Source organism: Manacus candei, unplaced genomic scaffold, assembly GCF_025592945.1.
Source record: "Manacus candei isolate 608988 ecotype Guabito, Panama unplaced genomic scaffold, ASM2559294v1 h1tg000024l, whole genome shotgun sequence".
Classification (NCBI taxonomy): domain Eukaryota; kingdom Metazoa; phylum Chordata; class Aves; order Passeriformes; family Pipridae; genus Manacus; species Manacus candei.
The window spans coordinates 2,380,996-2,396,538 of NW_026138072.1; the positions used below are offsets into that span (position 1 = coordinate 2,380,996).

The following is a 15,543-nucleotide window of genomic DNA, read 5'->3' on the forward strand; positions in this document are numbered from 1 at the left end:
GCACTGAAATCCAAGTGATGAGATGCTCCAGCTCCACCAAAGTCAATTTGACTAAGCTTTAATATAGATACAAAATGGTTGTTAGGTGACAGAACATTGTTAGTAGCAGCAGCAGTGTACTCCTAGCTGTGTATAAATACATTATTATTGCTATTTTTTATTTGCTCAAAGAATCTCTGGCAGAGCTTTAGTAAGAAATGGAGAGTATCAGCCCACTGTTTCTAAAGACTGGATGTGCCTTACATACCCAGCTGGTTCTTCTACACAGCAACAACAGTAACACAGGCCAGCCAGGTCTCCTCCTTGCAATGAGACTCTCTCAGCACTGATGTAAGAATGGCCATAACTGGACATTATGGTAAAACAATATTTATAGTTGCACTTGAATGCAGCAGTATGCATAAAGCAACCCATAAATTGTCTCATTGTCCCCCAAAGAGCTGAAGAGATGATATTTTCTGCTACACAGTAAGGAGACAACCCCAGCTCACTTTTGTGATGCAAATTAGCAAGTTGCTTGGAGGAAGAGGTGAGGGGGGAAAAGTCTTTTAAGCAAAATTACAATGCAACTTCCTCCCTACACAACAGTCACAGACACCAGCTCCTATGGAGCCTCCTCCAGGACTCCACTGCTTTCCTTCCATCCCTGCACAGCCAAACCTCTGGCCCCTGACTGCACTCTCCTCACTGCTGCATGCATCTGCCATCTCGCTCACCTGCAGTCACTGAACAGACCTTGAACCACCCAGAACGGGCACCAAATGTGTTAAACCAGGGCATATAAATCACTGCCCTTCCATGAAGATGTAGCTACAAGGAAATCTCTTTACCAAGCAGTAACAGCCTCCAAAGCAAAACACCACCCCAAATAAAACACAGCTCAGGAATGTGAGGTATGTGGGCAGCGGGGGCTCAGATGGGTATGAAGGGAGGACAGGAGCAGGCAGACTGCTTCACAACAGCCGTTTCCTAGCCAGAGCAGAGGACCAGCTTAGCTGCCCCATGGGTGTGCACGAAGAGCTTGGGAATGTGAGCAGTGTGGACCGAGGGCCAGGGGGCTTTGCTGCCCCGGAGAAAGGGATGGGAGTGGGTACTAGGGAAACAACACAAAAAGACCAAGAGGCAGCTGGGGTTGCTGCAGAATTATAGGGCTCCCTGTGGAGGGGTCACAAGGCTCAACTACAGGCTGCAAACCAGCAAGGGTCCCTTTTTGTCCCACTCACCCTATGCTTGCGGAAACAAAATTTCACATGTAGCTTTGCAATAAATCTGTGTGTCATTAATTTCTACCAGCTGAAAAAAACTGCATAAATCTCCCCAGTTTTTGGCTAGTTGCTGACATGAAAAACATACCAGCATTAAGAGTAATAAACACATACACTTAACACTTTCTGAGCCAGAGATTTAATATTCAGCTGCACAAGAACAAACCTTTTCCTCCCCCAGGCTAACAAAAAATGGAGTTGCTACAAATAAGAGACCTGAAACCCTCTCGACTCTGCTTTAGCCAAAACCAGCAATCCCTTACAACATGCAAAACATTCAGTCACCTGCTTATTTTTAAGGTTCTTGAAGAACTCCATTTTATTTCTACCACATTTTCTTGATCCCTCGGTCCTCGTCCAACCACTGAGCACTGCCTATCTGGCTGGAGAAGCAGCTACCCAGAAGGGGTTCATGCCAGCAGCCGGTGGGCACCTCCCACCGTCGGATCTGGCCGGAGTGAGCACGGACTGCATCTCCTTAGCACGCCTACCGCATAACTCGTGACAGTCATGATGTGTGCACCGACACAAAGAAGGGATTGTTTTCCTTAAATTTCCCCAGTGAGAAGGCTCCCGGCAGCCACTAGTATTTTTGTTGATGTGATCTCGCAACATTTCCTAAAAACATGACAGTGGGCACAAGCACCAACAGTGATAGGGTGAGAAACTGCAAGAAAAACACAAAGGAGACAAAGACAGTGATAAATCACAGATGGGATCAGGATCAAGACTAAGGCAACTCTCACTCCACTCACGGGCACGCAGCAGAGCCCTTGTCTACTGGTAAAAAAATCATGAGTAAAGCAGCACCACAAGAAAAAAGTGATAAGTATGCATCAAGTTTGTCAGCCCGGTTAAACGATGCTGACAATACATAAACTGCAGCTAATCATGCCTACATCGTTTCCAGCATCTCCAGGTTTCAAAGAGATTCGATCTTGGTTTTCCCGAAGGTGATTTTATATCATCTGTGAATGTTACCGACTTGCCATGCATAGAAAGCAGTCTGAGCAGACTGCTGGTAGAATACACATTGAGAAAATGGCCAGGATGCCAGAGTAAGACTGACGTTCATCCGAGGAGAGAAAACCCTTCAGGAGTTTATCATGAGGGGAAAATAAAAAACCAACCAGAAAGTTAAAAGTTTAAGAACAAGTTCAGCCCCACATGTCAGGAAGGAATGGACCTTTATGGAATCTTAAGACTTGGAAAAAGCAATACGAGATTTTTAGCTTAAATCTTAAGATTAGTCTAAGATAAAGGCTATTGTTTTAAAAGTGAAGTTATTTATTGAAAAATGTTAAGTGTGGTTTTAAAAAAAATACCATAAAGCAGCTTAATTCTAATCACACTCATGTAAATCCAGACTCCCAAATCTTCATTCGCAAAGCCTAGCCATGAAATCCAGACTGAACACCTGAAAAGAGCCATATGACTCTCAATGCCCTAAAAAAAAAAGGAAACAAAAAAACCTGACTCCCCTGCCCAAGACACTAACAATTTACAGTTTGGGCTGGATTGTTTCCCCCCCTTTGGTCGTGGAAAACTAGAGATTATGAAAACTAGAGATTATGAACAGAGTTTAAGAACAACTTCAAAACTTACAGTTCTTTAACTTTCACAGTTAAGCAGTTTCAGTGACAACTGCTTTTCATTCAGCAAATTCATTTTTGGTTGCTAGACTCCACAAAACACAGTGCTACTGCCAGACAGCAAGCTGAAAAACAGAGCAGCAAGAGAAGCATGGGAGCTACAGAAATTGTGCTTTAATATAGCTGTAAAATCCCACCTTGGTATAGCTGCATGATATTCCACAATATCCACATGAAGTTTACACAACTGTCTTCCACTTTTTTAGGGTTTCTCCAGCCATTCTGCACTCATCTTTTACTTCTGCTCTCTTGTGCACCTACACCACCCAGAAAAAAAAAAAAATCTAAGCCTTGCCTGCCAAATTACTTCTGCTTCCTGTCCCTGTTTGCCCCAGAAACCCAATTACAAAGTTAACTCACGCTAATGGAGCCTGAAGGGATGTGCACTCACACTCAGCTACATGACATGTCCCAATGAATGAACAGCCTGATTTTCACCCTGGTTTGGTATCTGAATGTAAACAATGCACACTGAAGTTATCTATTGCAGTATGGCAGATGCATCTTGGTGTATCTGTGGCTAATTGGAGTGAAAAGTCAAATTCCAATATATGAGTCATCATCCATTGAAGCACTCTGCTAAAACAAACAAACAAATCAACCAAGCAAAAAAACCCACCACAGTAGGGTTGACCCCAGCATCAGTTTCTACTCTGAAGAAAGATTCAGCTAAATTAAGCATCTTCTCTCAGCAGGTATTTTGCTGTGTCTATTGAGGTAAATGCACGCTGAAAAAAAAAAAAAAAAAGGAAAAAAAACCAAGAAAAAAACAAGGCTGTGCTCTAATGCAGCCCTGCAAAAGCTGGATTGAAGTGGAGAAGGTTATGTCTTAATGTATCAATCTATTAACATTGCAAGGATCCTGAAGAGGAGGAGTTTAAACAATACCTGTCTACTAGCAGTAGGGTTAATAACAAAGCACTGGTGAGAAAACACCCAAAGGCTTAAATTGCATTTGCCAAGCTGCAAAACAGAGACTCCTTCATTCCAATTTCTCTTCTATTGGAAGTCAGGAAATTGGGAGAAAAATTCTGCAATATTGTTTCATTAAACAACTATGCATGGGTCAAGTGCCCATACTTTTGTCTCACAATCAACATCTTGACTGTCCTTTGCTGCTTTTTATCATCATCATGGCCGGGCTTTGTGAACAAAGATTTGGGAAGGACTCTACCCACATTTGCTACAAGTGCGCTGGTGGCTAAAGAGGCCAACGCGAGATAGACAAGTCTGGTTGCAAAAGGCACAGCAGAAAGACTCCTTGGGTGGTATCAGCAATTTTAAAACACTCAAAAGCCACAAATAGAAAGGCTCTCTAGTTTGAATCCAAATATTATGTTCCCCAATCAGTGCACTACTTGGCAAATTCTCTCTGGAGAAGAAGAGCCACATAAAACACTCATGTATCTTTCCGTCACTGTCCAAAATAGATTAGTTTGGTATAACTCTTAGAGATCCTCTGCATCACCATACGCTGAGACAGGGATGAAAAGAGCATCATTTGCAGAGAGTTCACTATTGTCTGAGGTCCTTGGGGCTTTTTGACACAGCTGTTCCAAAACAGCTCAGGAATGAGCACCATCCTTTTCTCATTTAACAGCTCACAAAGTGAATGAAAACACTGATGGAAGCCCCACCATGTACAGCCATGTTTATGCACCTAAACAAACACATTCAACCTCTGACATTCTCAAGTCAGGGAGACTTCCAGCTGTTAACTGGGAAAAGATTTGCAGTTAAAAAAAAGAAAGAATCAGAATAACTCGGGGGAAATAATTGTTTAAAACTAAACTCTTCTACCTTTGAGAATAACAAGTTGCAGGCTGGTGGTATGCTGAGTAGGAAATGCAAAGCAAGGAGCTTTCCCAGTCCCACCCATGGAGCAGGGTGCTTCTGATCAGCGTCTGCCAAGAAGATTCCAATGGACCAAACTTTAGAACACATCACATGGGTTTCCAACAGCTTCCAGGCTCGGGAGGCAATCATAGCACCATGATTTCATGCCTATTAATTTCTGACACAACCCTGTACTACTGCTGAGGCTTCTCGCCCTCTCATGCTATGCTGGCACAGCACATGGGACAGCAAACAGCCGGGGTGGGGGCTGCATATTTTAGCACGTTTGTTTCCAGCCAGATCAGTGCTCCAATCTGTTTTGTCACGGAGCCACATAAATATTAGCAACAAGACAAAGAAGCTGGCAGCAGAAGTGCAAGAGGAGAGCTCGCTGCTTTCAGCCAGGCACAGATTTGCTGCCTATCTGTAGTCCCTGTATGGCCCCTGTGGCATAGGTAGCTGCAGTCAACGGGAAAGAGCTAGGAGATGTGCAGATCTGTATGGATACCAACTAAAACAGTTCTGGCGCCACTTAGGAATCCGTGCTGCAAAATTATCTGAGTCAATCTGGGCAACATCCTCCCCCTTAATGACACTGCAGAATTGGGAAAGGATCAGAAATACATATAAATCATGAAAGAGGTTTCAAAAAACACTTCAGTTTTTCACAGAACAAACAGACATAATTTGGAAGTGGGTGGTGAATTATGCAAAATAACGAATGGTGCATAAAAGCTAAATCAGTGTTTGTCCTTATGTCAAGAAGGGATGATCAAGCTATGCAATTAGGAGGTTGAAATGTGTGCATGCACACATTACAGAAGTAATTATCAGTGCATAGCAGCCATGAAGGCTACCAGCTCAGTGAGACCATGAGAAGGACTGGTCACTTGTGTGGGTAACAGCCCTGTCTGGAGCTAAACTTAGGAACACTACCTGAAGTATTCCGGGAAAAAAAAAAAAAAGAAGAGTCCAGGGACTTAGGGTTTAAAAGTCAATGTTTACTAATCACAAACACGTACAAGACATAAGGAGTAGATTATGCCTCATTAGTCTTACATGTATGGTTACCTCAAATTTGTTAAAGGCCTCTGCTAAAAAACCTCTCAACACAAAGCAACTTTACTAGAGGTAGCACCTTGTCCAGTAACCAACATTTTGACTGCTTGCATCTCCTTGGAAAACTCAGCAGCACAGCACAGTCCATTCCTGCCAGGGCAATACTGCTTCATGTAAATACATCAGACCCTTTGGGCATAGAAGATGGTAGACCAGTAAGAAAACCTCAGGTCCTTGGGATGAGGAGTGTGTACATTTGTGCAGTGAAGAACTCAACAGTAAATCCTTTTGGATTTCCACAACCAACAGCAGGGCATCTACAGCCAGAAAGAACATCCTCTACTTCAGAGCACTAGCACAGGATAAAGCAGGTTCAAGATACCACTAACCCAGAGCAGACTAGCAATCCATCCCAGAAAGTGTAGTGCTATAAGCATTTGCCCAAGAAACCCAACAAGGTGTCCCCACTGCCCTCCTGGACACCAACCACCTCCGAACACCACCAAAGATGCCTGCAGCTCATGGCATGCACAGCTGTAGAGGAGATGGAGAAACAGTCCATGTTTTGCATGTAGGAGACTTCTCTCACATTTCTTCCTCCTGAGCTCTGTGTGTCATGCAGCAACACCCCAGTGCTCCAGGACAGCACAGACATCTCCATATGTGTATGGAATGGAACAGAGGCACCATCCCTGAGTCCTAAAATACAGGCTGGGACACTCCCACTGGCCAATATCCTCCCTCCTACCATCACCCTCACCAGAACATTTTGTGGGGATGCCTTTTTCAGGGAAAGACCAACCAAACCCGTCAGGGCAGATATCCAGGTCTAGTTTTGGCTCCTGGGTGCAATAGGGAGCCCATACACCAGAAAAGTATGTGAACAGCAGTTTGTCTTATAAAAAAAAGAATTAAAGGGACATTGAAAACATGCTTTCATGACTCATGTTTAATTGTCAGCTATCCTTCCTCAGTACAGCTCTAATTAGAAATCAGAAACAAATTTTTGAGCTCAGAAAGACACCAAAAAAAAAGGCATTTACTGACAAGGGAAGCCTGTGGGTGCATTTTAAGTCTAACAGGATGCCGCCTTCTAAGCTGTGCTTTAGCCAAAATAGTTATTGGGCTTAATACAAGGTTAAGAGCCCAGAGCCTGTGGCAGCCTGGAAGAAAGATCAGATGCCTTTGCCACCCCTTCTGAAATGACAAAATTTTTTCACTACTGGCAAAGCTCAGAAAACATTTCCAGCACTCCCCACAGCACCTTGTATGTAATTTCCCCCTTTCCTTATCACAGATAAGTACACCTTTAATAGTGAAAAAGTAACTATCACCACATACATCTTTCTGCTATGCGGAATTTGACAGGGAACCTTTGGCAAAGTAAAAATGTAAAAATGCCCTAAATCAGTATTCAGATTTGACCATGAGCCTCAAAACTATTGTCATGATTGCAGACACAGTTTCCCAAGGTAAAATACACAGGTAGCATTCAGAGTTAGATAGACATTAGAGTATAATTCATAATATAACACTGCTGTATATGTAAGTAGTCTGCATAAAATATATAAGCTGGGGAAAAAAAAAAAAATCAATTAGCTGACTGTTCATTCCTAACACATATTTATTTCTCTTCAGGTGCTAGTCTTTTGACAGCTGGGAACAGTCGCATAATTTGCATGTTATTTCCCCTCAATGTATAGCTTCCATAATGGGAGCAAGACACAACTGTGACACATCAGAGTTGACAAGCCTAAGTTGTTTCCCCTATTTCTCCATGAGATGCCTAAATGCCTTTTACAGCGCCGCCAATTATTCAATAGTATCATGCAAGCTGATACTATTAAGATACTTAAAAGATACTTAAAATTAATCATTTTCCACTAGAACCAAGCACATTATAAATCTCATCATAGACCTCAATCTGTAGTCAAGATAAACTTATTTCATAATGCTCAATAATTTTCTTATTTCATAAAGACTTATGAAATAAGATTATATGCATATGGTTCATAAAAAGATACTATGATTTTTAGATATATTTTTATATAGCTCAAACAGAAAACTTTTCAAGTAAATCCTGTAAAAAAATTACAGTTGTCATTTAAAGTCATTCGTAAACTACATGTATTGCAACTTTAGGAAGTTAGGTGGAATCAAAACTTTGCAAGTTGTTCACTGCTATTTTGTGTTCCAATTCCACCTGAACTTCTCCCCATCATTATGACATGAAAATCTAGTTATTAGCTTAGTACTTGTCATCTTGCCACAACCCACAAAAATTTTAGATAAAATTCATACCCCTGCACCTACAGTCACACAGGCTTTCAAGCCACTTCCTTTTCTAAAGCATACAGGCTTTAGAATTGGACAGCATGAGCAGTGACGCCTCAAACACCTCCTCTGGCCCATTAGTCAATTCCATTAGCTAAATGAGTAGGAAAAAAGCCCTCTTTCTCCCTGACCTAGGGCTACAACAGGTGCTGACACCACAAGAAAATCTGCAACTGTCCTCAATTAACAACTAATGTTTTAGCAACTAAAAGCATGATCAGATGCCCATTCCTGACAGCTCTTCACAGTGGCTCTGCATCATTTGAAAAATAGACTCTTCATTTAGACGTTTTCATTTCACTTTCAGCATCTATTATTTAGACATGCAGGGCACTGCAGAAATTGAGACCACAAGCTGTACCAGAAGCTTACAAACCTGAGAAAACTTCCAGAGTGGAAAAAGGCAAACAGATACTGAGAGGGAGCAAATGAACCAACTCATCTCACACAGAAGTCATTTGTTGTATGAGAAATACCTTCACTGCTGCTTCTCCAAAGGAGGTGGGATTTTTAGAGACACACTAAACTGCCACATAAAACCAGTCCATATTCAGTTTTCAATCTAAGGACCCGGTTTCATTCACAGTTTAACCTGTGCAATTTCAAAGTAAAGCCTAATCTTAAACGAAAGCAGACGCATACAAATTTAAAAACTAAGACACTAGGGACTCCCATACGGGCTGGAATGCTACAGAAGTTGTTACTAAATTACACAGAGTGGTCACCAATAATCTATTTAATGGCAGTATCCTGTTTGACACTAGAAGGAACATCCACCTTAGTATGAAATTCCATCTAGTTAGATATCTAGCAATAAAAAGGGATGGTAAATTGTGCTGTGATGTCAGATAAATGAAACAGAGTTCAACATAGTATCAAATCCCACCAAGCAAACTGTCATCAAAGTCACAGATTTTGAGGTGTACAAGAGCCTCACTTCACTATCCACCCACACTTCAGCCCAAGCTGCACTCCAGCAGCTGGGGTTGTGCTGCTGCTCGGGGCTGCTGCCCCCAGCGCTGGTATGACCTACACGCAGCACTCTGTGGAATGCTCACACAACAAGTTTCCACACCCAATCTCCTCCACACCTTCATGCACCAGAACTGCAACCTCTCTCACTCAAAACCAGTGGAGGAAGGACCCAGGCTTCCCTGCCATACAACACCACCCCATCTCCTGCTGAGGATGCAGTTTTTGGGTAGGATCCCATTTCACTTAATCACTAATGTCTAGCAGATGTTCCCAGCTAGGAGAGAGACAAGACTTCAAAGATGCTGCTTGCAGCATGGATTGGGTGCAGCCTGACTCCAACCAAACAGCCCACTGTGCCCTGCTGGCACCCACTCACTTTGAAAAACTAACTCCAGACCTGAAGACCCAAGCAGCATTTCTAAGGGCTTGAAACCCCACCCCAACAAAAATGTCATGTCCTTCTTTGCACACCTTGAGCACTTATTAAATTAGTTTGACCTTTCTAAAACTCACATTAACCCAATCAGCCTCCTCTCACTTTTCTCATATTCTCCTTTCTTCACAACCCGCACCTGCACAACCTTTAGTTAGACCCAGTCATCTTGCCAGAAACAGTGAAATAAAAGGGTAAGATACACCCGATATTTTTAATCAGCAACTTGTCATGGTACCTTTTATGGCTTGCCAAGATGCAATGTTGTCAATTATGCTACAGAACTGCCAGATGGACTCTGCTGTTATTTAAATGTTTGAGAGTTTCAATTTAACAAAAAGCACACTACCCCTGACCTTAACAGCAGTACAAGAAAAATTGGTCTTATGTGTAACTCAGGGACAAAGCAGTCACAAGAAAGCCACTGTCATTACTGAAGCCTGTAATTGCCTGAATTAGATTTTACACGTAAGTGTGTATCAAGCTATAGGGTCTCACAATGTTGTTTCAAAAAGAATAAAGCAGTTTTCAAACATTTCAGGATGTCTGTAACAGTTTGTGGGGGGGGTTGGCGTTTTTTTGAGATCTGTGAAGAGAAGCCAAAGTTAAGGCTGAGCATCAAAGCCTTGCCCTTGTCCCAATCCCCCCCCCCCCAAAAAAAAAAGTCCCTACTCTTTCTGAAGTGCCAGCTCACAAGTTAGCGACGGTCCATTTGAACAAAGCACCGGTGAACACAGCTCCCACACGTGATCCATTCCGCCCACCGCGGTACCCGGTCTCCCTCCTCTCCCCCGCCCAGGTGCTTCCATGGCAGCACTTCCATGGGCAGCCAGCGCTGGGGGCCGGCGGGGGCCCGCGCGGGGCCGGGACGCGCCTCCGCTGCTCCGAGCGCCGCCAGGATGCGGCGATGCACCGAACACGCGCGGCCGTGCCCCGCTCGGCAAAATCGAGCGTTTTTACTCAAAACGGGGATGGGTATCAACAATTCTCCGCGACACACTCACATACCGGTCCGCCGGGACCGCCGCCTCCCTGGCAGCGGGGCAGCGCCGCAGCAGACCGTCCGCTCCCCGCGACGATGCTGCTCCGTCCGACGAGAGGGGCGGCAGCAGCGCCCTTGCCGCTGCCCCCCCGCCTCGACCGAGTGCCTCTCTCCCGCCGCATCCCATCCCAACCCCCGCCCGCCGCTCACCTCTAGGCTCCGCGCCCCAGAGAGGAAGTGGTGGCGGGATGGTAGTGGTGGGGGCTCTCGGGACCTCCGCAAAACTTCAGCCCCTACCTCCCGGCAGCCCGCACCGCTGGGACTCCGCAAACTCCTCCGGCCGCCGCTTTGTACCCGCCGGCGGCCGCACTGCGACTGCGCGCTGCCCAAAATCAACACGGCGCCTCCAGGGACCCGCGACCCGCCCGCCCCGGCAGGGACGTGTGTTCGCCTGGGGCCACCCCCGACCCTCCCACATCCTAGCAGTGCAACCCCCAGTGCTCGGATAGTGCGGTCTCTCCACGCCTTCGTCCATTCCCCCATCCCTTCTGCCCCGCCGCGGGTGTGGGGAGGGTTTTGGATAGGTTAGGTGGGCGCTCGGCACGTCGTGGGTGGCCGCGGCGTGTACCCCCCTGAAGCCCCGGAGATGTGGTGGAGTGCGGGGGCCGCCGGCGGCGTCAGAGAGAAGCGTTCTTGCCTCCTGTCTGAGAGCCTGGGCCAGCGGCTCGCCGGGATGTAGGAGCTCCCTGCCAGGGAAAGCAGGGTTGCCGTCGGGGCTGCGCCTGGAAACGCAGCATCCTTGGGAAAACCTGCCTGGAACTAACGCAGCTGAAGTCTGCTCTATTGGAGGGAGTCGTTCGAAGCCCACGAAGGGAGCGTTGGCCTCAGCAGGATTGGGGTCGAATTCACTATCTGGCTAAGGCTGGTATGGCCCAGTGCCAAGGGACTGGGATTCCCCACTGAAGGCTGTCACGTGAAGTGCTTTTATCGGTGTCAGAGCCTCGGCAGAATGTGCCCTCCGGGTGCCAGCTATTCTGTGCAGGGCTGGACGGGGTCCTCAGCCAAGGCTTTCAAAAAGAGCACCACTTACCATCAGCTCCCTCTGCACTGCTTTGTGAACCTCAACTTAGAAGCAAAGTTTTTAAACTTGTACCTTGATCTTTACTGGCCAAAAGAGACCATTTCTAAAGCCTTTTTGGCTGCGAAATGATAGAAGTCCCTGGTTTTGTGTGCCTTGAATTTTTTTGCTTAAGGGCTTGAATATTCAGAATGGTTTGTTTCACCCCTCCCTCTCTTATCTCAGGTACTATCTTCATTGCTCCAGGGCTCCAAGGTCTCCAGGAGCAAATGACTCAGAAGCTTTGTGGTGATGCCAGGAAGGGTTTCATAGCACAGAGTAGGACAGTCTGTCCCAAATGCAGGTTAGAAAGTGAATCCACAGGTTAGGAGTAAGCAAGATGCAGGAGACTCATCAAAGTCAGGAATGTGACAACATCTGGTCTTGTTTTCCAGCTCTGGATATGAGACCCTGCAAGGTGATTATTGTTACTTTGCAGTGCAAAAGGACAGAGCTGTCGTGTCTCTTTCCTCACTTCTTCTGATTTTCCCTGTACTGTGCTGTGAAATGCTGGCACCTCCTGATCCTCCCTTCTCATTTCCTTCTTTCTGTTATTCCTCTGCTTTTCTTCTTCCTTTCCCTGGTTAATTTTCCAGAAGCTATGCATATTTCCAGATTTATTTTTTTTCAGACGTGATACCTGAAGCTCGTGAATGGAGACCAGCAAAGTTTCTCTTAAAGAATATTGATTCCAGAATAGAGTAAGGAGTATATTAAGGAAATTTGAAAATCTTTCTGTTTTTTCCAGTGGACCTCATGTGAGTAATGGTTCTATAAAAAGCTAATAGGCTCAGTGACATTTCCATCTAAACAGTTTCCAGTATTTCTTCTGAAATCTCTGAAGCCGCTAGAACATTTTAGAGATTAAATCACATCAAGTATTTTTGTAAGTAAAGCTCCTGTGACATTGATATAAACCATATCTCAAACCTGAGAGATGAGCTTTTATTAAAAGCTGAGCTTTTATTAAAAACATAAGCTTTTATACATTTTAATTCAAACCTATATATTTTTAGAAATATTTGCAGTCTCAATCTGCAAGCAGACCTTGCCCTGCAGCTCCTTAAGAAGCTAATAATTATTAATCCCGACTGCTAACTTTCCATCCAGAGACTATTTTTTATGGCTGAGTTACCAGCTCTAGAAAAAATGTGGTACTGATGAAAGAAGTAGTTGAAACAACAGTGAGCACCACTTACAATTATTTATATTAACAACCAAAAAGAAAGTATACTCAGAGCAGCAAACAACTCCTTACCATCAGCTTATTGATCCAAACAGTCGGGTCAGGACCATGTCATACCAGAAACTGTACAAACACAGAATGAAAGCACTCCAAACTATGGCAATCATCAGAGCAAGCAGATAGGACTCTTTCCACTTCTCCCACTTAATCCTTTCTTTCAGGAGCTGCCAGCTCTTGATAGTTAAAACAACTGAAATTAAATGAAGAAGTCAATTGTTGCATTACCTATGTAACAGTGACAGGGAAAGACTTTCAGTGTGGTCATGCAGTGGATGGGACTTTTTCCTTTGATGGTGCAATTAAAACCGGCAGGTCTTTGTTCACCCTTTAGCTACTTGGGGCTCATCTGGCATTGCAGAGATCTTGCAGAGTGCAGAACTGGGAGCCTGGGGATCTGCCACGTGGGGCAGAGCACAAAGTGAGGAGGGCCAGTAAGCACCTGCCAATCTGCTCCATCTGCCCTGGTCTCCCAAGCACATGCACATAGGGAAAGTTGGGAGAGGAGACATAGACCCCACCCTGTAGAGCACAAAAAAAGAAACTCGCTTCAGTCTAAATTAACCCAGGCAAAGCCTCAAGAAGAGTGGAGGAGTATGATGTCAGTGTGTTGCTACTCTTTCACAGGTTTGAGCTGTGAGGAGCAGGGTGCTCCTTCGCAGCTGGGCTTGCCCTGGCTGGGCCACTGGCACTGGCCTTGTGACCTTCGGAGATGCCCCCACCATCTACCTGGGGCTGTGGGAGTGAGTGAGTTTGCTTTGTTCAGCCTAGGCACCAGCAAGAGACACTGAGCAGGAATGGGTGCTTTTGCAGGGTTTTTCTAGCTCCCTGGAGTGTTTTTTATTTGGGACCTTCTCTGGCAAGTAGGAAGTCTGGACTATTAACCATTCAGAAAAAAACAGCTCTTACCACCCCCAAAAAACCCAAACCCATGTATTTCCTTCAAAAAGCCAGATGCCCTGTCTCTGTGAGTAGAAAATGATAAGTGGCACGTCTAGAAGTAAGTAAAGGTAATACTTTGAAGAGAGATAACATGTTGCATTTTTCTATGATCTGGATCTGGTCCAGATAAATATCGTGTATGCTTTGGCAGAGTTTTCAGTGAGATTTCAGGTTGCCACAATACAGATAAACCCTCTGCACATATAGCACATATATTAAATACAAGACTTAAGTCATCCCACCCTTCTGCTGTGCATTGAGCAGAGGCTTAGGCAGAACGGAGTTCCCATGGACTCTCAGGCCCCATCCCTCTGGGTTTTAACACTTACCATGCCTGAAAACTGTTTTGTGCTGGACATCCCACACAGCTTACTCAGGAGCTACTGGGCTGCTGGAACATGAAGGTCAATCACATCAGCATTCTGGAAGTGCACCTGAGTGCATGTGACCTGGGGGATAAATTTAGAGGCAGGCTGCTCCCAGCTGTGGCCCGTGGCCTTTTTGGAAGAGTGGGAAGGAGAGGGATTAGATATTCCCTCTGCTGCTGTATTTGACAGCAATTTTTTGCATTGCTGCCACCATACAGGAGCATGAGTGGCCACAGTTATCTTAGATGAGTTGCCTTAGGTCTTCCATGAACTGGGATATATGTCTATGGCTCCCCACCAAGCAGCTACTCATCAGGCTAACTCACATGTTGTATAATGTTCCCTTCTCCCACCCGTCCACAACATTCAGAAAATCTGAGATGCTGTCAGTCCTACAAGGCCCACAGTTCCAGGGAAGCCCTTGAAGCTGCAGCAAACTTCACTTGATTTGTTGAGGTAGTGGAAACAGCCCTGCCTGTAACCAAATCAATCCTATTAAAATTTTATAACAAGAACCATTCTGGTTTTGCCAAACAAAACAAAATTTGAAATGTTCATTCCATAGGAAATGATAATGCTTTCCTGTGCCTTATTTTGTCCATTCTAGAAAAAAAAACCTGAAAAAAGCAGTATTTTTTTACACAAAAAGAAGCTTTGGCATGTAGGAAGTGGTGTTCACAGCACCTGCCTGAGCCTGACAAGACTTTAATAAAGTCCTTGTGACCCTTGTCCTTGCCCCCACAAATCCTCCCTGCCTTTGTGGTGTCTGACACAGAGAGGGGCTGAGCAGGGCAAGGCTGTGCTGCTGGCAGTGTTCCCTATCAGGGGCTTTGCACCTCGACCTCTGAAGGACATTTTGAAGTGCTGATCTTTGCCAAGCAGCTGCCAATGCCAAAGCTGAGTAGGAACCTTAGGAATTAAGTAAAACTCAATTTTAAAAGTACTGGACCTGAATATTCTGCACACCATAGTGAAAAGCAGGAGTAATACATTGCACTGGTGTGAATGACCCCACACAGTGGGCATGGCAGCTGAGAAAGCACAGTAATCTTCTCCTCTGGCAAGTCTGTAAAAGCCCAGCTTTTTCTTTCTCTCTACACCTGCTGTTCTGACTTGCTTTTAGGGATGGAGCAGTTTCAGTAGGTGTACACTCTGACTCTCCTGTCTCAGCACAGCACACTAGTGACAATTCACACTGCATGGCTGGTTTCTGAGCCCCATCTGCAAAGGAGGGATGTTACACAAACACAAAAGAAGGCAAGGCATTTTTTCTGCCCTGGTTCAGGGCTCACATCGGTGGCAGCAGGGAAACAGTACCATATGCTTCCCTGACAGTC

The 15,543-nt window shown here is 45.0% G+C and overlaps 1 protein-coding gene across 2 annotated transcripts in view; it reads right to left on the reverse strand.

Moving 5' to 3' along the window:
- The window catches only part of KANK1 (KN motif and ankyrin repeat domains 1), a 129,007-nt gene extending 118,126 nt beyond the window's left edge, over positions 1–10,881 (reverse strand). Inside the window, exon 1 of one of the 2 annotated variants that reach the window (XM_051788457.1) lies at positions 10,747–10,881. The gene's annotated coding sequence lies outside the window, so the exon portion shown is untranslated. Of the gene's footprint in view, positions 1–3,054; positions 3,159–10,746 lie in introns of those variants that run through there. The other variant, XM_051788461.1, reaches the window with a different exon arrangement.
- Between the last annotated feature and the right edge of the window lie 4,662 nt (positions 10,882–15,543).